General features: G+C 46.5%; 1 protein-coding gene across 5 annotated transcripts in view; it reads left to right on the forward strand.

Moving 5' to 3' along the window:
* Nucleotides 1-8,741: 8,741 nt before the first annotated feature.
* nrxn1a (neurexin 1a) overlaps nt 8,742-20,551 on the forward strand; it is a 2,342,145-nt gene continuing 2,330,335 nt past the window's right edge. For 3 of the 5 annotated variants that reach the window (XM_038810283.1, XM_038810313.1, XM_038810330.1), the window contains exon 1: nt 8,742-8,868. The gene's annotated coding sequence lies outside the window, so the exon portion shown is untranslated. Of the gene's footprint in view, nt 8,869-9,146; nt 9,272-9,446; nt 9,581-20,551 lie in introns of those variants that run through there. The other 2 variants (XM_038810305.1, XM_038810294.1) reach the window with 2 other exon arrangements.

The following is a 20,551-nucleotide window of genomic DNA, read 5'->3' on the forward strand; positions in this document are numbered from 1 at the left end:
CACAAAAAGGGAAGATGGGTCGACCTTGAGAGTTGCGAGGCTGCAGACAGTGAGGGGGGTATTGGGCCGCCAAATTTAAAGGTTAAGCTCTGGAGGTTGCATTGGAAGTCTAATTCTAGGAGCGTGGCAGCGCAGAGGTGAGGAAGGACATCGAGTCGGAAATGTTTTAATTCCCTTCCCTGGACCGTGAGGTTAGCTACGCAGAACCTCTTGATCTCTACAGAATGAGACCTGGAGGCCAGGGAGATTCTTTGGTTAACTGGATGTATGGGAAGAGAACAGGCCTTACCGTTTTGGGGTGTATGAAGCTCTCTGTGCTCCCGGAGTCGATCAGGCAGGATGTTTTGTGTCCGTTGATGAGCATGGTCATTGTCGCGGTCGAGAGTGTTTGGGGCCGAGACTGGTCCAGGGTCACCAAAGCGAGTTGTGGTAAAAGTTGAAGGTTTTCCTCGGGCGGTGTGTGGTCATCCGGATCGGGGTCCTGAGACTCCAGCCAGGATGGCGGCGCCCACGGGTCGCAGATGGCCGGGGGGGTGCAAGATGGCGGTGCTAACGCATTGCACGTAGTCCCTGATGAACACAATGGTGGCGCCCGGGGCCCGCACGTGGCTCGGGAAAACGAAGATGGTGGCACCCGCTGCCCACACGTGGCCCCTAGAGAGAGTTGTGGAGGCAGCCCCGGTTCGCCTCCGGGGACGGCGGTGACTGCCCAGGCCTGGCAAAATAGCCCTTTTTGCCGCACCCTTTGCAGGTGGAGGAGCGGGCCGTGAAGCGCTGCCGGGGGTGCTTTGCTTGCCCGCAAAAATAACAGCGCAGCCCCCCAGGGCTGCCTAGTAGCTGCACGGCACAAGCTTGGGGGGGATGGGGGATGCATCGGGGTCGGCCGCGGGCGGGTTCCACGCTGCCCAAGGGGCTGCCACGCGGTCGGGGACATGCGCGCAGGCATTTCGGGAGGCCCCATCCAGGGAGCTAGCAAGGGCCCGTGCCTCCTTGAGGCCTAGTGTCTCTTTCTCTAGCAGCCGCTGATGGATTCGGGAGGACAGCATACCTGCAATGAATGCGTCCCGGATTAAAAGTTCTGTGTGGTCGCTGGCTGAAACTTGCGGACAGCCACAGTTCCTACCTAGCACCAGAAGTGTGCGGTAGAATTCGTCTCGCAATTCCCCCAGGATTTGTCCCCTTGTCGCCAGCAGATGTCGGGTGTAAACCTAATTTACTGGGTGAATGTAATGTCCTTTCAACAGGGCCATCGAGGCCTCGAAATCGTCTGCATCCTTGATGAGCGTGTAGATCTCTTGGCTCACCCTCGAGTGGAGAACTTGCAGTTTCTGGTCCTCCGTGGTTGTAGTCGTGGCCGTTGAAGCACGCCAGCCAGTGTTAGAAGGTTGCCGCTGAGTTTGCCGCATGGGTGCTAAGTTGCAGACACTCCGGCTTGATGCGGAGCTCCATTCTTCAAAATGTAGTCCAATAAATTGATGCACGATCAATAACTCTCGAAGCGAGATTGAAGGCTTTATTGGACTAGATGTTTCCCCCAGCAGCGCAAGTACAGAATGCAGCTAGGGAGACACAGACTCTTATACTCCACCTTACTGGGCAGAACTAGCAGGCAGGCTTGTAGCCACCAAAGCTGGCCACTTCCCGACCCAAAATGGCAATTTACAAAGCACGCAGGGAAAATTGGACACTTTAAGGAAGACAAGCAGGTTGCAGAATCTCCCTGTGTATTCTGCCTGCAAAGAAAGCAGACAGCACCGAAACCAGCAGTTTGCATATTAATGAGCGATTCCCGGGAACAATGGATACAACGATTAGCTACATTTGGGACATTCTACAGCAGGTCAGACTTCTCGGCGCCAACGGGAGTCTGAAACAAAGGAGACAAACAAGCCAGGAAGAACCGCCCCGCAATCGAGGGACACCTCAGTATTGGGGGGATTCATACCAATCGATTGGTATGAGATCCAATCGATTGACAGTAAGCCTGGGGTCCGCCCAAAAGTGCGCAAAGCCCCTGGGACCTATAAATGTCAGGTCTCAAGTTCAGTTCGCTCTCTTAGCCGGCCCTTTCAGCAGAACACCTTAGCAGCTCCCGAAGAACTTGACCGTAAGAAGGAGAGGCCTGGCCAATTGCTGCACCACCAAGTAAGTGTCATACAACGCACGCTACGAGATAGACACTCCTGACCCCTTAGTCCATACCAGCTGGAAGCCTGCAGATCCAGTACAGTGCAAGAGGCCATTGTTCCCTGATCCGGCGGGTTCCCTTATCCAGATAAGTATTGGCCTATTAGTGGTAGGAATAATTTAGTCTTTTAGTATTATATGCATGAGTAGCGAATAACTGTGTATTAATAAACGTGTCTTGTTTTGAACCTTACTAATTGGTGTATTGAGTCATTGATCTGAATTTGAACGTGAACCTCGTGGTGGTATCATAAGGATACCTGGCGACTCTAGAGCTAAGTAATAAAACAGAGCCAATTGAGTGCAAAGCGCACTCACCAGAACGAGCAACAGGCTTCACCAATGATCTTGCTGTCTCAGGTACCTCCCACACCAATGGTCTTACAGCCTTAACCTGGGTACCGTAACACCCCTAATACCAACTACCACAATGTTGAATCATGTTGAATCACTCTGTATCAAGCCGAAACAGTATAAAGAATTGTATGGGGGCTTCGTTCAGGCAGAGCTACTTGATCGAAGATGCAGTTCTAGCGGCCGGGTTTAGCTCTCCCGCATGCATGTGGCAATAAAAGACTGTTTGTCAAAATTTCATACGGTCTGAAGAACTGAACTTACTTAACTCCGCTAACAATTGTCATGTGATTTTGAAGCAGTGATTCATAATTTATCATAGGGATTTGTTCTGCAAAGGTGAGTAGCCTCTTACATTGACCAGCTTTGTAATTATTGTCATGTTTCACAGCAGTTTTCCAATTGTCAAAAGCACCACGGTGCATTAAAAAATGTTTTGAAAAATCCAGCCAGCCTCTGCAATCATGCATTGTTCTGTGATTTAAATCAACTGACAGCTGTGACTTTAAAAAAATCTGCTTTTGGAAGTCAAAAATAAATCTCTACACCTGCTCCCCTCCTCTGATTACAGGCATTCTACTTTGAAATGGGACAAGGCACCATTGTGTTTGATCAATTTCAGGCAATATTTTTGTTATGACAGCTGCAGTAATTATGAATGTATATCAAAAGCTAATAATGGCTTCAGCTCAATAGGTGACTTATGAATCCAGAAATCGGTACTTTTAAGAGGTTGTAATAACGGTGTGTTCCTTTGATGTGTTTTTTGTTTGTTTACAAACCTATGATCTTTCCAGTATCAATTATGGTGCATTTCAATTCAGGGTTTTATTAGATGGTCACAATTTTAAAAAAACTTTCTTTTAAATTCCCATTGTTATTCTATGGTTTGTGAAGAACGTTCTCAGTAAATACCGGGTGAGTGGGCTGCGGAACACACATGGGGGGAGCGGCTTGGAGGTTGCATGGGTAATCTGAGAGAGCAGGGTGGTACATGAAGGTATATGGGGACATGGTATGGCATCTCAATTTGTGCGGGTATGGCATGTGGGTACGCGAGGTTTATGGGCCTATAAATGATGTTTGCAGCTAGGCTGATGTTTTGGAGAACCAAGGCAGGCCTTCTAACTAGCCTAATCTGTACACACACTCCTCCCGCACTGTATAAGTGTTCGCAAAATGGACTGCGAACCTGACCAACAATTGAAACGACAAAATGCCCGGGCAATGTCACATATGGGTCAAGTATACATTTCAGAAGATGTAGAAGAGCACAGTTTGTTTTTCCCAAGCCCACATTAATGTCTGGTCACTGTTATCAGTAGATAGATTTAGGGAATACACAATTTCTCATGAAATCAAGTCATAAACACTCAATAATTGCCTTACAATTCATCATTGGTTCCTCGTGGGGGAATCTCGAGTTAGGGTACATATTTTCTGAAGAAGGAGTCGCTCATTTCAGACAAAGGTGATGCAGATTTTCTTCTCTCAGGCCATCATAAATGTTTGGAATTCTCTCCCTAGAGAGTTATGAAGGCTGTGCCATTGAATATATTCAAGGGAGACATAATTTTGAATGATGAGTGAGTCAAGGGTTGTGGGGAATAGGCAGGAAAGTGGAGTTGAGGCCAAGACCAGCTCAGCCATAATCTTATTGAATGGCGGAGCAGGACTGAGGGGCTGTATGATATCGTCCTTCTACTATTTCTTATGTTTTTATGATCTTAACTATAATAATTTAAACAAAAGTAATACAAATTATAATGCTTTTCATTGAAAATCAATCAATTAACTGTTTCAACACAACAACAGAGGATTCTGGAAAACCCCAACAAACCTGGCAGCATCTGTAAGGAGAGAAAACTGAATTAATGTTTTGAAGAGTCCTTTTGTGTCATCATCAGAACTGAAGAGAGGGAGAGTCTGTAAGATTTTAAAGTGAAAGATTGCAACAAAATGTAACAATTTTAAGAACAAAAGCCAGGTTGCATTAAAGCAATACATGCAAGGAATACATTTTTTAAAAAGGGTTTAAACTGGAGGTGAAAGGTCACAATCTAAAGCTGCTAAACACAATGTTGAGCCCCCAAACACTGCAATGTGCCAGAGTGGAAGATGCGATGCTGCTCCTCCAAGCTTGTGTCGGACGTAACTGAAGCATTTCAGCAGGCCAAGGGCAGACGTGTGGACATGAAAAAATGAAAATCGCTTATTGTCATGAGTAGGCTTCAATGAAGTTACTGTAAAAAGTCCCTCGTCGCCACATTCCGGCGCCTGTTCGGGGAGGCTGGTACGAGAATTGAACCGTGCTGCTGGCCTGCCTTGGTCTGCTTTAAAAGCCAGCGATTAAGCCCAGTGTGCTAAACCAGCCCCTTATGAGAACAAGGGGCTGATTTAAAATGACAGGAAGGCTGGGGTCATGCTTGCAAACAAAGCAGTCATGCAGTCTGCAATTAGTCTCCCCGATGTTGAGGAGGTTGCAGAAAATACAACCAACCAAATCGAAGGAAGTACAAGTGGAATACTGCTTCACCTGGAAGGAATATTTGGGACCTTGAACAGAGGAGGGAGGAGGTAAAGGTGCAGGTGTTGCACCTCCTGTAATTACAAGGGAAGGTGCCATGGCAATGGGATAGGGAGTTGGGCCTGATGGAGGGATGGACCAAGGTGTCATGGTGGGAGTGGTCTCAGCGGAATGTTGACGGGGGGGGGGGGGGGGGGGGGGGGGGGGGGGAGGTGGAGGAAGATGTGTTGTGTGGTAGCATTGTGCTGGAGTTGGCGCAAATGGCAGAGGATGCGTCTTTGAATGTCTTTTGTGGGCAGAAGTAAGAACAAGGAGGACCATATCATGGTTCTGGCAGATTAGGGAAGGAGCGAGGGCAGAGGTGGGTCGAACTTGTTTGAGTGTCCCGTCAACCATATGTGGGGGGAACTTTGGCTAAGAAAAAAAGCAGACATGTCAAAAGCACCATGTTCGAATGTGACATCATCAGAACAGATGCAATGAAGGCGGATAAACTAGAAGAATTAGAGGCAGTCCTTATAGGAAGAAGGGTGTGAGGAGCTGTAGTCAAGGTAGCTGTGGGAGTCAATGAGTTTGTAATCAAGATTGGTGCACATTCTATTACCAGAAATGGAGAAAGAGACGTCAAAGAAGGAAAGGAGAGTGCCAGAAACCATGTGAAAGTGAGAGAGAGGTGGAATTGGAAACAAAATTGACAACATTTTTCCAGGTCTAGATGAGAGCATGAAGCTGCACCAGTCATACAATTAATGAAATGGAAAAAGAGTTGCAGGAGCGGGCCTGAGTAGTACAGGAACAAAGATTTTTCCATATAACCCATAAAATACAGGTATAACTGGGGCCCAGGCAGTATCCATGGCCACACCTTTCATTTGCAGGAAGTGAGGCAAGTTAAATGCTAAATTATTTTGGACAGTTCAAGTTCAACTAGGTGGTGGAGAGTGATGGTGGGCAGGGGCTGCTCGGGTCTCTGCTCAAGGAAGAAGTGGAGAGAGCTCTTCGACCATCCTGATGGGGATGGAGGGATTGGACATCCATCGTGAAGAGGAGGCAGTTAAGGTCAGGGTAGTGGAAACTGTTGATATAATGTAGAGTATAGAATGAGTCACAAATATAGGTGGGAAGAGACTGGACAAGTGGAGAGAGAATTAAGTCAAGATAGGAAGAATTAAGTTTGGTAGGGCAGGGACAGGCTGATGTGATAGGTCTAGCAGGGAAAACCTTTTTGTGTCTGTTGGGAAGGAGGTAGAAATAGGCTGTATGGGGTTGGAGGACTATGAGGTTGGAGGCTGTGGAGGGAAGGTTACCACAGGTGATGAGGTCAGTGGCCATCCTGGAAACAATGGCTTGGTGGGGGTGGGGGGGGGGGGGGGGGGGGTCATGGTCCAGGGAGAAGTGTTTGACACTTCATGCTGTGAAGTCGAGATCAGAACCAGACAACAATGACACCTTCCTTGGCAGCAGGTTGGATCTGAGAGAACAGATGCAGCAAGTTCAGAGAGAGGGAGGTTCGAATGGGTGCAAGGTGCAGAGAAATTGAGATGGCCAATGTTGCGCCAACAGTTCTCAATGAAAAGATCAAGAGCAGGTAGGAAGCCAGAGAGCCTGGGGTCCAGATAGCAGGATAATTCTAATTAGAGGGTGAGAAGGTCCATTGAATGGGAGAAAGACTCCTGCCCAATTAAACTTTATTGTTGGTCTAGAATGCGAGTTATTCAATCAATGAAGAAAAATGTTGTGCCCATATGGTGTCTTGGACAAATTTAAGACATCCCAAAGTATTTCACAGCTAAGTGTTGTCATTATTATTCTAAAGGCAAATATGCCAGTCACTTTCCACTACAAACAATAATTAGGTGAAAGATCTGGAAATCTACTTTGTTGATATTGGTTGAAGCTGGGTTAACTTTTTGCTGTTATTCAAAAATCCCTCTGGATCTTTTATGCCTATATGAGTAGATGGTATATAGCACCTACTCATGTAGACATAAAAGGTCCAAAAATTACATTGAAGCATAAGGAATAACCTCAGCACCAATGCAGCAGGTCTTCCACACAAGCCAGTCTAATTTATCCATTTATAGAGCAGCACGGTGGCGGAGTGGTTAGCACAGCTGCCTCATGGTGCCGAGGTCCCAGGTTCGATCCTGGCTCTGGGTCACTGTCTGTGTGGTGTTTGCACATTCTCCCCTTGTTTGCGTGGGTTTCGCCCCCACAACCCAAAAAGATGTGCAGGGCAGGTGGATTGGCCATGCTAAATTGCCCCTTAATTGGAAAAAATGAATTGGGTACGCTTAAAAAAAAATTTAAAGTTTTAATTTATCCATTTATGATCTGTGGTGGGGTTTGAACACAACCTCCATATTAAAATGTCAGCATTTTGCAAGTGAGAGAAGGTAAATGAATGAAGGCAAAATACAGCAGATGCTGGAAATTTGAAATAAAAAGAGCAAATAAGGTAAATACTCGGCAGGTCTGGCGGCATCTGTGGAGAGAGAAACGGAGATAACGTTTTAAGTCGAACAAGACTCCTCCGAACCGAACAGCACTAAAACAATGCTGCGCTGGGATTTCTCTTCTTGCAGCTAAAAATTTCTCAGTTCCTGTTTCTATTTTAATTTTCAAATATATAGGGGAAAACACGTGAAAAGAAAATACTACAAAATAAAAGAAAATGTGAAAAAAATCAAATTAAATTAAATTTATCATCCTTAGGCCTCAGAGACCAATGACCCGAGAGTCAGCTTGGCATGAGCAGTGCTGGCTGAACCTGTTGAAGTTTCAGAAACACATCTGTGTTGTACCGAACTGTGTGTGCATCCCAGGCTTGGATACCAAGCAGTCTGCTGGAGCTTGAACATTCGTACACCAATTCCCTCTGAAGTGTTTTTTTATTGAACGCCCAAACTTCGGTGCGCTTTCATCGGTCGGGGTATGTTTCTACAAGTGTGCATGCAATTTTTCCTGCTTGAAACCAAAATAAAGTGTTTCCCCAGGAAGCGCGTGCCGCACAAGCGGTTCCCAAGAGTTCACTACAACTAAGTGCACTTCGCAGAAATGTATAAATGTATAAGGAAGCATGTGTGCTCCATGTAAATACAAAGACTTACATGTTGGTATTAAACAAGTGAAAATATCGCGCCGCTTCAACAGTTTTGTGTCATATCAGGCTATTATTGTACACGTCAATATTTATAAATAGTTGCTTTAGCTGGATGATTTCCAGAGTTCTTCTGTTTTGTTTTTGGTGATCTGATTCGAACTGCTTCACGAGGTGCTGCTTCCCAGCACGGAATTAAGTACCTATTATTCTGCTGTCAATATTTAAATGTTCCCCCCTCCAACACACACACCGGAGCGTTCGCGCGTTGCATTGAAAACACGAGAGCGACGAAGGAGTCTCACGCCTTGCGAGTCAGTCTTGACAGATCTGTCACTTGTGGAGGGGGAGGGCGGGAACGGGGGATAACACAGGTAACTCAACAGTGCGATGCCGCCCACCTCTCGGCAATTAGGACTGCAGCCGCGTCGATGCAATGAGGAGGTGGGGTGACCAAAAGGAAAATAAACTGCAAATAATAATTGAGGCGGGGGTGCTGGTGGTGGGGAAGGTATTTTAGACGCAGCTCCCCCCTGGCCTGGTGCTGTGCGGCTGCGCACGCGGCGGGGACTGGAGCAGCGCGCGTGGCTTTGTCCCGCCTCGCGGTCTCTGGGATCCCTGAGAGCGAGCGCCCCCCGTCCAGGGCAATAAAAGCCCACCTGTCTCACTCAGCCCTTTCACCCCGGGAGCACCGACCCTGGTAATTCATACCCTTCTTATTCTAACACGGTTTCATGTTTGTTTTCTTGAGTTCAGGGGGCGGGTGAGGAAGGGGGGGGGGGGGGGGTTGGATGGATTTTGAGGGCTCTCTCCAGTATTTGGCTCCACCGGGAAAAGGTGCAATTTTAACACATTTTTGTTTTAGCTTGCGGAGGGAAAATGCGTCATCTTCCAGGGGTTTACGGGCAATCCAGAAGGCGGAGGTTCGCTCTAATTTCGTAATACTGCTTTGACGTGAGGCAATGTAGAATTGACAGAATACGGGGATACCTCGTTTACTGTGGCCTGTCTTTTTCCAAATATATATACAAACAAGAATTCGTACGATAGGACAGCATTTTCTCTCACAGACTAGTTTATACGGCTTCAGCAGCTTCTTTGAGGTAGGTGTAGAAATTCTTTCACAGGGTTGGCTGTCACCCTTTCTCGTTTGCAGCCGGGTAATGTTGGCATTTTGGTTCGTCATGTACATTAGCGGGGAAGCCCAGTCTTAAGAGGTTGGCGTGAGGACAAAAAAACCCAATCCTGAAAGACCTTGCATCATGATTCCACGGCGTGCAAAGATTTAAAGCCCTCCATCCAATATTACCCCCTCCCCTCCCCCTTCTTTGTTTTGTGTTCCTGGTGTCCATCGTTGAGTAAAATACTTGCGCATTCGGAACACAACGGGAGAGCAAGAGTGTAGAGACCAGGTGAGTGCGGTTGCAAGCAGCCATCACTACGCAAAAGGTTGCAATGTACGGGTCGAGGAGGAGACGGTCCTGCATTCTGCAGACTCCATCCGAAGGCACCAAATGCATCAATAAAAAGCCGAGTTTCCACGTCCCCCCCCCCCCCCCCCCCCACCTCCCCCCCGCTGCTGCAGTTTATTTTTCCAATTAAGAGAGCAAAGACTATACGGATCTCTGATAAGGACTCGCGCTCCTGGTGCCTTAGAATCGAAGGCTGAGATGAAAGCTTAAATAAAAAGTAGCTGGTTGTGATTCGGATTATATTTGATGCGGTGTTCAAACTTAAGAACACCTTTTGATGTCGACCGAAATCTGGCCCAAAACACAAAAGATGCAGCAGATTTTTCCTTCCCTGCTCCCAATCAGAATTGGATTTACTTATGCTTATTTCGGCTGTTCCCCGTGTCATTCAGCATTTCTAAATTACACACCTCTTAAAAATACTACTGCGGTTCATAGGGCGGTTTAATATTAATTTTATGCCTCTTGTACATTTTTGTCTTAATTGCCTCATATGTGGCAAACAATCCGAAGTGCCGTTTAGGTGAGAACCACGCCGCTGCTTCCCAAGATGGGAAGGCAAAAAGAGAAATTAACATGCGAGACGCATATCGGTGGCGTTTTCTCTTCAAAGAGTGTGTCAAACTGTCGCGTTCTTTTGTCTCATAATTTCCATGCTGTATTTTGCCGTGGTACATTGGTAATTAGATTTCCTGTCATGATGGCACTTCAGGCATTTTTACATTCCGAGTAAGGTGTGATAGCTCATTAGGTCTAGTGCGAAGAAGCTAATACGACATGTGAAAGGGGGGGGGCGGGGAGACGTGCTAACTATAAAGTGCTGGTTGATTTCTTCAAACGTGGCAAGTAAGATTGTGCAAGTCAATAAACAAAAGTATTGCCACTCCGATACCTATTTATTTAATGGCAAGTTGTTCAATTCGCAAATGAAGCTAACGGGGCACATTCGCCAAATAGTCAGAGATTCAGAGGTGTTAAAATACGTGTTACAATTCCATTCCAGCACAGCGGTCTTGATGCTAATCCAAATACAGGACTTATTTCATTGTGGCATGTGTGCGTTTTTTGGGGGGTCAATTGCAGTTGTATTCATTTCGGTGTTTTGCCTCAAAGCACAGCTGACGATGAATAGTTTATATTTAAACTTACTTTTTTATGATTTCTGTTATCAGGTAACCTATCTTTAATTTTCCTCCATCCATCATTCTCTGATAGTGATCAGTTATTCACAAACACCATTCCAACAATATGAGCAGTGTTGAGCCATTGTTAAAAATGAACTCTGGTTTCCCTTAAATCATTTTTTGGGGTAAGCATGTTTTTTTGACAATGGGCCATCTGAGATCAGGTAGTTAAATACATGAGGAATCAATCCAGATACTGATATGTTGTTGCATAGCAGGTTTGACCATTTTGCACTTGATCATTAAATATTGTTAAAAAGGAGGGCAGTGCAGTGGCAGTCAAGACGTGGAAATATGTTGAGCTGTGTTGCCATTTAAAGGATTCTAAGAAGAGTATTATAAAGTATTTGAAAAAGGCTAGAAAAATACTGTTTTGACAACATCTCACTGCAAAATGTTAGGCAGAGCAATTCTTAAAAGACAAATATTGAACGAGAGAATTGTGAGAGACGATACAAGTATTGTCCATTTATAATATTTCTCTTCTCTTTACCCATTTGTATCTTTTGATGTTTGTCATGTTCTCTATCTCTCTTTTCCTGCTATCCTTCCACTGCATGCGCCTTCTTTCCCACTGCCTTCTTAACAGGGCCATTCTTCAACCAACTATCCTGATTCCCCCTCTCTCCTTCCTCTCTCTCCTTCCTCTCCTTCATCCATCCCCTCTCTCCTCCCCCCTCTCTCCTCCCCCTCTCTCCTTTCTCCTCTCTCCTTCCTCTCTCTCCTACCCCTCTCCCTACAACTCTCTCTTCCCCTCTCTCCTTTCCCTTTCTCCTTCTTCTCTCCTTCTCTCTCCTTCCCTTCGCTCCTTCCCCTCTCTCCTTCCTCTCTTGCTTACCCCTCTCTCCTTTCCCTTGGTTCTCTTTTCTTCTCTCCTTCCCCTTGGTTCCCTTTTCTTCTTTCCTGTCAGGCTCTAGCTTCTGCAAACCACCCCCTGCCATCATCCCGCTCACCAACATTCAATCTCTGGTTTCCCCTCTATAATATTCTTGGTTTTGTTGTGTCAACACATAATATTTACAGAGTCTGCTGAGGTAAGCAAAACATTCATTTTATTGGAATCTCTTATTATGTCTCTACATCTTACCATCAGTTTCTACAAAACAGAGCAACATCATTTGACATTGCATCACTTCCTGTGATGATATGTACTATGTCTCATTAGAATACACAGTACATCCCCAACACACACTTTGCCTTATGCTACCCTCCAGTCTTCAACTTCAGTCCCCTCCACACTTCCTGACATCAGTTCCTCCAATCACTTTGGCTTCAGCCCCACCCTACTATCTGGTTACACCTCCCTGATTTGCACCCCTTCCACCAACTATTTTGGCTCCCTGTGCTCCCCTTTCTCTTTGGCTCCTCACTCAATGCCCCCCCCCCCCCCAACTCTGTGGCTTTCCTCCCTGCCTCAGCTGTTAAACCAGCCTTCCCAGATTCCCTGGTTCTCCTGCTCATTGCCTGCACTCTTTTCCCTCTCTGGCTCTTCTCGCCCCTCACTAGCTCGTATTCTTCAGACCTACGCTGGTTCCTTCTCGGGTCCCCTGACCTGGCTCTCTCTCAGGGGCTCTTAGCCTCACTCCCTGACCTTTCTCCTTCTTGGGCTTCTCTGGCTTAGCTCCCATCAAGCTCTCCACCTGGCAAGCACTTGGAGGCCCCTGGCACCCTCTTGCGGGTCCCCCCCCCACCTGGCATCTTCTTGCCCCCCCATTACCTGGAACCCTCTAGGGGGCCTCTCCCCACCTATCACCCACTTGGGGGTTCCACCACCTGTCACCCTCTTGGAAGTATCCCCCCCAACCTGGCACCCTCTTGGGTGTCTGTCCCCCACCTGGCACCCTCTTGGAGGTCTGCCCCCCATCTGGCACCCTCTTGGGGGTCTACATCCCTACCTAGCAATCTATTGGGGTCTGTCCCCCAACGTGGCACCCTCTTGAGGTCCACCCCCAACCTGGCACCCTCTTGGTGTTCGCCCCCCAACCTGGCACCCTTTTGGGGTCCACCCTCCAAACTAGCACCCTCTTGGGGTCCGCCCCCAAACCTGACACACTCATGGGGTCTGCTTCCCAACCTGGTACCCTCTTGGGGTCCATCTCACAGCCTGGCACCCTTTTGGGGTCCTGCCCCTTCCCCACTTGGCAACCTGTTGGCACCCCCCCCCCCTACCTGGCAGCCTCTTGGGGTCCACCCCCAAACCTGACACACTCTTGTGGTCCGCTCACCAACCTGGCGCCCTCTTGTGTCCACCTCCAAACCTGGCACCCTTTTGGCATCCTCCCCTTATCCACCTGGCATCCTCTTGGCATTCCCCTCTCCCTGGAACGCTCTTGGGGTCCCCCCGCTATCTGGTACCCTCTCAGCGTCCCTCTCACCTGGCACGCTCTGAGCCCACCGACCTTGGTCCTTCCCAGGTTTCCCCAATCTCGCTTTGTCATGGACCACACCAACTCACTGCCAACACTCATCATCATTTTGTCTTCCCCCTTTCTCTCTCTCCCTCTTCTCCCCCTTAACGCACCCACTCTGGCTCTCTCACCACCTTCCTCCCTCTATCTGACTGTCTTTCATCCCCTCCCTTGCTTGCTCTGACACCCCCTACCACATGGTCTCTGGCTTTGACTTCTACACATCCCTCTCTCCCTTTGGCTCATCCTGCAACCCCACCCTCACCCACTCACTTTGGCTGTACCCTCGCCACCTGTCATTCGCTGACCTACTCTTCAGTTTGCTCTGCTGAACTTCTTTTTCTTAATAATTGCTATTCCACTCTCTTGTTCTTTTCTTGTCCTATCCCTATTAACAGTTATACTCTTCGTCCATTATTAGTGGAGTTCTTTTTCCCCTATGGTGTTCATTTCTCCATCCCCACCTCCACTCACCCCTAATTTTCCCACAAAAATTAGGTCTTGTTTTCTTCCCACTGGTTGCTTAGAACCCGAGAACCAATGTCAGGTTCAAACTCTCTTCCCTTTCTCCAACCCTATCAGCATTATACTGATTTGCTCTCTTGCTGTAAACACTTCAGGTTCCATATGATCAGAACTGCCTCTGTTTTCCCCTTTCTGAACTGGTCTCAAGTTCTTCCCAACAGCTGTTCAATGTGGCTGCATACTTTCAGTCCTCTCTTCAACTTCTCCCTTTCCTTGGCTTTGGCAGGTTGGCACAGTGTTCTCTGCCGTCTCAATCATGTTGCACCATTTCCTATCCTGTCACCTCAATCAGATCTCTGCCTTCTCCTCATCACGTTATGGTCTGTATCTACCATCCTCAATTGTTGTCATTTGCCTGCTGTAACTGCGTTCACTTGTGTTCATTATTACATGGCATAGCTTGTTGCATCGTTATTGTTTTTTTTTTACAGCTGCTGTGTGTACTACCTTTTATTTTTGTCTGCAAGCAGCACTGTGGGACATCAACCAAATACTGTTTTTAACGCTTACATCAATTTAAAAAGGTACTCAAATATCCGCACCCCTTGTCTTCTCAGCTAAAATATACATGCTGAAAACGGGCATGATGATTGTGATATGCAATTAATCCATGCCTGTTATAGTTGGTGCAGGTACCAAACAGACATCCTGCTCACTAAAATGATTTCTGCATTTAACCAGTGTGAAGCAGAGTATTGAGTGGCTGCATGTCTGAATGGTGATGGTGGGGTGGGGGGTCACAAAAACTACTCAAAAGGAGCCTTCCAACTCTTAAAGGGGAGGTTGCTTTCTGGCTGATGCAGGTGAAGGAAGTGATTGGGAAAGAGAGTTTGATCACAAAGAACTTGATAGATTGCACAACAGAGCAGAACATGAACTGAGAGATTTTCCAATGCTGTACTGGATATCTTTATCGGGGAGAGATTTTCTCTGCCAGGAAACCCTCTTGACCAACTCATAGAAGGCAATGGGAACAGGCAGCTTGACAGTCAACGCCCCCCCCCCCCCCCCCCCCCCCCCCGGGGGATCTGAAGGAAGTGCCGCAAGAAATCAAATGATGTGAAGCAGAATTGGGCCATTCGGCCCATCGAGTCTGGCCTGCCATTGAATCATAGCTTACATGTTTCTCATCCCTATTCTCCTGCCTTCCCCCCATAACCCTCTGATCCCCTTATGAATCAGGAACCTATCTGTCTTAAAGAAACTTTGGGCAGCACGGTAGCACAAGTAGCTAGCACTGTGGCTTGACAGCGCCAGGGGCCCAGGTTCGATTCCACGCTGGGTCACTGTCTGTGCGGAGTCTGCACATTCTCCCTGTGTCTGCGTGGGTTTCCTCTGGGTGCTCCAGTTTCCTCCCACAGTCCAAAGACGTGCAGGTTAGGTGGATTGGCCATGCTAAATTGCCCTTAATGTCCAAAAGGGTTAGGAGGGGTTATTGGGTTGCGGAGATCGGGTGGAAGTGAGGGCTTAAATTTGTCGGTGTAGACTCGATGGGCCGAATGGCCTCCTTCTGCACTGCATGTTCTATGTCCTATATTCAACTCAGTAATTTGGCCTCCACTGCCTTCTGCAGCAAAGCGTTTCACAGATTCACCACTATCTGGCTGGAGAAATTTATCCTCATCTCAGTTTTAAAGGATCATCCCTTCAGTCTGAGGCTGTACCTTCAAGTTTTAATTTTCCCTACTCATGGAAACATTCTCTCCACGTCCACTCTATCTGGGCCTCACAGTATCCTGTAAGTTTCAATAAGATCCCTCTTATCCTTCTAAACTCCAACAAGTACAGACCCGGAGTCCTCAATCGCTCCTCATGTGACAAGCTCTTGATTCCAGGAATTATTCTTGTGAACATCCTCTAGACCCTTTCCAAGGCCAGCACATCCTTCCTTAGATACGGGGTCCAAAACTGCTCCCAATACTCCAACTGGGGTCTGACCAGAGCTTTATACAGCTTCCGAAGTACATCCCTACTCCTGTACTCTAGCCCTCTCGACATGAATGCTAACATTGCATTTGCCTTCTTTTTCGGAAAGTAAATTTAGAGTACCCAAGTAATTATTTTTGAATTAAGGGGCAATTTAGCATGGCCAATCCATCTACCCTGCACATCCTTTTTGGGTTGTGGGGGCAAAGCCCACGCAAACACAGGGAGAATGTGCAAACTCCACACGGACAGTGACCCAGAGCTGGGATTGAACCTGGGACCTCGGTGCCTTGAAGCAGCAGTGCTAACCACTCTGCCACTGTGCTGTCCTTCATTTGCCTTCCTAACTGCCGACTGAACCTGCACATTAAGCTTAAGATGAATGTTGGAAATGTTTTTATGCACATTGTCACATGTGTTTGTTGCAGTAATGTTATCAAAATAATTCTGGTTAAGATATGCAGGTTGGATGTCTGCTAAATCGGTGATTAAGGGGTTAGCAGCTGGGCAGGCTGTGATGTCACTCATGGGAGGGGCTGAGTCTGTTTTAGTTTTGTTTCCAACCCTGCCCGATCTCTGTTTTTAGTTTCATCTTTAGAGTGCTGCTCTGGCCTCTGAGGAAAAGAGGTGTGATTCTCAGACTGACGTCTGAAACCTTCTCTCCCAAGGATTTTGAAAAAATCTGGAAGGCACTGAGGTGTTAACTTTACTAATAAATAACTTATGACCTTTTTGTGTGGATTTTGCTCAATTGAAATTTTAGAAGTAGATCAGCAAGTAAACTCAAAGCCGTTTCTTTTTTTTTGTAAGAACTGTTTAACTATTAATTGAAAAGCTGTTTTTGTTTCATTGCATGTTGATAGGGTTATTGCTGCATTAATAATAAAGTTTGTTTTAATAGAAAAGATCCCTCGTTGTCAGTGGAATCAAGTCTGGAGTGAAGTATCCTTTCCTCTCAGTTTACAAATTGAAAAATTGTTGGGGTCTCGTCCGGTTTCCTGATCTAAATTGGGGGGGGGGCGCGGTCTGTTCCGGGTACCGTAACAAGGAAAGATAAAGTGAATGGGGAATTGTGGTTATGTTGATTGGTACCACACTGAGCACCATATTTGACCCCGAGGTGAACATTCAACTAGGTGCCCATTTTGTCACTCAGAGCACTGAATTTTATCCTTGTTTTGTTCCTTAATGGCTGTTCCCCACTGCAATCTCCTCCACCCCACAACCCTCTTGGGTATCTATGCTCATCTAATTCTGGCCACTTGAGTGTCCCCAATTTTAGATGCTGCACTGTTGTTGGCTTCAACTGCCTGGCAATGTAGGTCTGGAATTCCTTCTCTAACCCACTCCTGTCATCTAACTCTTGTTCCGCCTTTAAAACAAATCTTTTGAACCAAGGTTTTAGCCATCTGCCCTAATATCACATCATGTGAATAGGTATCAAGTCCTGCTTTATAATGCTCCTGTACAGTGCCTTGAGATGCTTTATTCCATTAAAGATGCTATATAAATACAAATTGTTATTGTGCTCATTGTTTTCTCCTCCTTTCTCCTTTTCAACTGCTCACCATATACCTGGTGACAAGGGACTATGCCCCCCATGTTAGGGACGTTGTGCAGCATGTAGCAGACTACAACATATTGTGGCAGGAGCTCTCATGATCATTGCAGAACTCCTCCAGAGTAGTCCAACGAGTGAAGCAATGCTTAAGCACCACAGTGATGTGTTTGATAACATTTTGTGTGACAGAGTTGCTCTTGTTATGTGCCATGCTGGCTGTGTGTTTGTGGTTTGTGCACTGGGGTTAGGAGCCTGGTGGCTGGTGGGTGACCCTTGTCATTAAGTGGCCGTCTTTTGGTTTCTCTTGGTGGCTCAGATGCTGATAGTGCAACAGACTGATGCCAGAATACTGGCTATTAATCTGCATATTGTGCTGAGTACAGTCGCTGGATGTTGAGGGAGTGGAACCTGTTCCTAGTGTAACATATCTCAGAATTTACACATTGTACCTGCAAAGAGAATGTGTGCAGTCGATGGCAGCCGACATCATAGGGAAACATGAAATGCTAAAAATGCTGTATGTTCACTTTGCCTGTTCTTGCTGGCAAAATTAAATTTATTCAACTATCTTTGCAGATAGAGTTTCAGTGAACTCTGTTATGTGGTAATGAATGGCAAACTGGCGGTTATTGCCAAATATTGCCTGCTGCAGCATGAAAGGAGTTCGACCTAGATCAGTTCATGACCATATTTACCTTTGTAGGTACCAACCTTACAATTCTTGTGCTCTGAAGCTGCAGTTTAGGTGGAAGATTTCAGTGAATACCTTGCTGAAGTGGAGGTGTCTAGTGTACTGCTCCTTGCTAAGGTTGAGACAGGAGAAAATTTCCTTTAAAACTCTGGGTGAATGTGATCACCCGCTAAAAGCTTTTATCTCCCCCTCTTCTTCGCTGTTTGAGAAGCTTGTCCTCCTTTATCACTATCCCACTGCAGGTCAAAGGGTAGAAACTACCGTCGTCCTGTTTCCAAGAAAGTGGTCCGAATGGGATACTTGTAAATGCCACATTACTCCATGTAGACGTCCACAACTTTGAAGTAGAAATATAAACCTCCTAATACTTCTATAAACTGAGCAACATCCAGTCAAAATCAAACAGCCATTAACATCAGATTCATTGGTGGTCCCTAGACCTTGCTGAGTTTCCTTCTTGCTATTGAATGCATGTTCAGCTTTGCATACTCATGAGAAAGGTTTAGCTAGAGTACTTGGGTCAAAAATAGTTCCACTCAAGTAAAATCAGCATTCTGTGCTGACTGATATCTTCAACTTTGCATTCTTCAAGTGCATGCAGTCTGCACCGATCTTAAAACCCTTGCCAAAATCATAAAATCATATTTGTGCGGCCAGCTCAGAAGCGTGTTTGTGTGTGACACAAAAAACATTTTGACCCAAAATGCTCCCTGTAACGCTGAAAAGTATGGGTGCTGTACAACCAGATTTTGCAGTCTTCAAGTTTAAACATGACATTCAATCTTAACATTTTGATACCTTATTAATATTTCAACAATCAACTCCATCAGGATGTATGCAATCACCTTATTACTCTGCTCTGAAACGACAGGTGATGATGTGACATTGTGGATGGTGGCTGCTGCACTCCCATGATGTCGACACTGAATTAAGCACTGATTTGCAATAAAATTTTATTCCACAACCGTGCTGCCCTTTAAGTGGTCAGTGCTTATAAACTTTTTAGCCTAGAAATTACTGTTCACATTATTAACAGATGAACACTGAACAATTTCAAATGGCATTTCTTCATCTACTATCTTAACAAAGATAGTCTGCCATTCATTTTAAACAGGTCAACACCTCCATTAAAGTAGCAGACAGGTTAAGTGTTCATATGCTGATATCACCAACAGTAATTTCCAGCTTTTATCTTATGTCAGCAGCCAATGCTCTAAAGTTTTTTCTGCATTGTGTGACATTAATGAGTCTGGTCAAAGGGCCTCAGCTACCCAAATATTGCAGAACAGCTGCTGGAATATGTTCAAGAAAATCAAAAGGTAGGTTTAAATTCTTTTTCAAACTTACTATTTTGAAATTCACAAGGGAAGTCCATTGTGAAATGTCTCATGTCTCTTGATGTCAGTTGCATTGGGTACACACTTTACAAGGGACAGTTGGGTTACCTATTATGCTAATTGTATGTGGCAGCTGTGCAAACTATTTCAGTCAACTTGAAGGTTGGGTACCGAATAACTGAATTTGTTTCAGTACAGAGCAGTTCACTAACTTTTAGGGTCACATTTCAGACACCGTTTTGCTCAAGAACCACACGTGAGACTGTTGCGACATACTGAAATGAGAGGTGGAATGTTTTCTGCATATTTTCCCACTCATGGGGCTGGATTCTCCGATTTTGCGGCTATGTCCCGAGGAAGCATCTGATCTTACAAACAAAAAGTCGGCGCTGCCCCAGCTCTGATGCTCCGCCCGGTGTGGGGCTAGCAGCCGTGCAACGTAAAATCCCTGCTTTACCTGCAGATGCGGAAGGAGAATGGCCGGGTACGTAGCCGTGCAAGTGCATGGCGGTGACCTGCGCCGACCGTGCCGTACAACATGGCACCGGCTGGGCACGGACCTGGCCTGCCAGATAGCGCGCCCCGTAACCTCCCCGTAACCTCCCTCGCTACTCCTGGACCCCCCCCCCCCCTTCCCCCCCTCCACCCCCCCCCCCCCCCCAAGCCCCGCCGAAGCCCTTCCTGCCAGTGGAATGGCTCCGCCCCACAACTGTGTTGGCGCAGGACACAGTCCGAGGCCCCGAAAACTGAGAGGACACACGACGGATGCCATTGGGAAGTTGCCCATTGGGGGCAGAGCATCAGTGGAGGGCCTCAGGTGACATCCTGAGGACAACCCAACGGCGTGCGGCGTACTCAGTGAATCGGCCGTTTTAGAGGGGACGGAACATCTGAAAAACGGCACCGCCCCCCGATTTTGGAGTAAAAATGGATTCTCCGGTCAATCGCCAAATGCGATTTTGGCGTCGGCAATCGGAGAATTCCGCCCATGGATTTCCAGATTTTAACCTTCTCATTGTGAGTAGATTCCAGGTGGAAGACAGCCACTTATTAGAGGAAGTGAAGGAGAAAAGATAGTTACCTTTTTTTTAGGCTGTCTCATTTACATGTGAAGTGGAAACTTGACCTGCTTGCCAAAATAATTCCTTTGTTGTCTTTTACCGGGGAATATTAAAAAGCAATGGAGAGGATGCTGAATGTCAGGTTGGGCACCTTTCATGACAGGATGGGCTGTACTGGAGCATGGAGCAACAAGCTTTATGAGAGTCACAGGTAAAAT

Source organism: Scyliorhinus canicula, chromosome 1 (assembly GCF_902713615.1).
Source record: "Scyliorhinus canicula chromosome 1, sScyCan1.1, whole genome shotgun sequence".
Classification (NCBI taxonomy): domain Eukaryota; kingdom Metazoa; phylum Chordata; class Chondrichthyes; order Carcharhiniformes; family Scyliorhinidae; genus Scyliorhinus; species Scyliorhinus canicula.